The sequence below is a fragment of the Poecilia reticulata genome, linkage group LG2 (assembly GCF_000633615.1).
Source record: "Poecilia reticulata strain Guanapo linkage group LG2, Guppy_female_1.0+MT, whole genome shotgun sequence".
Classification (NCBI taxonomy): Eukaryota; Metazoa; Chordata; class Actinopteri; order Cyprinodontiformes; family Poeciliidae; genus Poecilia; species Poecilia reticulata.
In genome coordinates this window covers 37,782,738-37,785,161 of record NC_024332.1, presented here as the reverse complement: position 1 = coordinate 37,785,161, position 2,424 = coordinate 37,782,738, and positions in this window count along the sequence as shown.

Below are 2,424 nucleotides of genomic sequence, written 5' to 3'. Positions count from 1 at the left end.
ACACTTTCAGATGGTTTGCCCGTTTACACTGCAGAACGCATACAGGTCGCATTTACTGGCAGTGTGAACGGCCCCTGGCAAAAAAAAAAAATCGGAATTGCCAAAAAATCTGAATTGAGTCACTTCAGGCTGCAGTGTGAACGCACCCTAGGTTTCTACCTACGTGACCACAATAACAAGATGGCAGAGAGGTCAACTTGAATAACAGCCTGCCATCATGCAAGCCACACATCGTAAAAACTACCATGCTGGTGAGAAATCCTGCTTATTCAAACCTCTGCTTTGAGTTGTGTTCCTGTGTTACAGTTGTTATTTTTAACTGTGTTCCAAAACAACTGAAACTGGCATTTTGTAATATTTTTGTCAGGAAAAAACTCACTCTGAACAAAAAGATTAGTTTCCAACAGCATTACAAGGAAATACAAAATACATAAATATACATTTGTTTCTTTTGATTTTTTTTTTATTATTATGTTCAATAAGTCAAGACAAAACAGAGACAAGTTAAATGTCACCTAGACTTTTTTGGAAAACAGGGCCCTTCAGTTACAACAGAGCATGTTGCAGCTTGTGAGCTAAATCTTCTAAAGGCCATAACTTATCTCTAAAATTTTATGGCTTTAGTTCAACAGATTTTAGAATATGTAAATGTAATACTGGTGGCTGAGATATGACAATTCCTTCCCGAGTTCCTCGGCTCTGCCATAGTGAAAACAGTCTGTGGTTATTATTCTCCAATGAGATGAGTTAAAGATATTTGGTGGACATTTTTGAAAATGCTTTCCAAACACTGCCCATAGTAATATACACACTGATTCATTTCACAAGTATTTTTGGTCACTTTTTAAAACTGATAAATATGCTGTTATTCTTCAAATTACAAGATGATTCTTGTAATTACTGACGTAATATGATGTAGCTACAACTRAGCAAGTTGGCTGGAAGATATATGCTTCAAGCAAACAGCCGAGATAATTATGAGTTAATTAAAATAACAGAATGATGCAAGCAGGAGCATCTACTACCAACAGTGACTGTTTAAACAGTTGCTCCTCTGTCAATGCCCAACGTTCATTAATCACTGCCAAATGCAAACAAAGCTTATTGATTACTAGTGTTCAGGATATTATCAGGGATATTGAAGCCAAGGCCAAGCCAAGGCTTCAATATCATYTCAAGCTACATCTGTTATTATGGATTWAACAAAATGGTCAAATATAGAAAAAAAAAACACATTTGGTAACCCTAAAAATGTGCTAAAAYTCCAAGATACATGTATTATTGTAATTTCAAACTCTTACTCTGAAAATAAATAAAAATGTAAATTCAGCCTTTAATAAAAGGTACAGTTATTCAATGGGCAAAATCATGAAACGTTTTGTTTTTTACTAAATCACTCCGGGCCACTTCAAACTTACTGGTACCCTTAACCCATAACTGAGGTTATGTTATTAAACACTGTTCCCATTTAAACTGATCAGAGTAGCAAATAACTTTTAATTTGCTTCCCAAGTTTCATGCGCCTCTGATCCATAAAAAATTGTTTCCTCAAGAAGCCAACTTGTATTTGCTACTTCTTAAAATGGGAAAAAACAAGAACATAGKCCAATAAAGKGAGTCAGAGTTGTGCTGRTTTTCATAAATCAAGAAATGGCAACTCACCCATAATCTGTCTGTATTTAGTCAGTGMRAYAATAAAAACGTTTTGAAAAATGGATCTTGAAAAATGTGGCTGGACAATATTCTAGGCAATTTGCTTCAAGCTTCTTTACAAATTTGCTACAGAGGAAGCAATAAATGTAAAGGCTTTGTATGATCTGTATATACATAAAAGATAACAGCTGTTACAAAACAAAAGTGCTTTATAATCCATTCCACCAGCATTCCTATGAAAAACTACTAAACATCTTAAACTCTCAGGGCCAGTTAAAAAAATTTATCCTACAAGATCTGTATATTCTTTCACAAAGAATAAATGAAGTTCAAGCAATAAGTTTTATCAATTTTATTACAATTTTATTCAGTTTAATTACAAAAAAAAAGGCGTTTTCTGGGAAATCTCATATATACATTTTTTACAGTACACAGTGACAGTGATCAAACTATTTACTTCATGGCAGACACTACTCAGATTTTTTCTTTGCACCTCTCTTCCCGCAACACTTGCGAGTGCAAAACAAACAGGATTTCAGAGTCACCCACAAAACGGCGACAAAAACAAAAAGCAAAAAGCCGATAACATCCAGGCTGTGGTACTGAAACCAGTTCAAGTCATGTGCAGCCACCCTTAGATGTGATGCTCCCTTGTGTCTCATTACAAACTCAGACCAGAAAACAGCCAGGTCCAAAGGCTCAACAGGGCGGTCCAGATGGATCTGAGACAGCTCCACCATGCGCTCTTTGTATCTACAGAAAAGACATAAT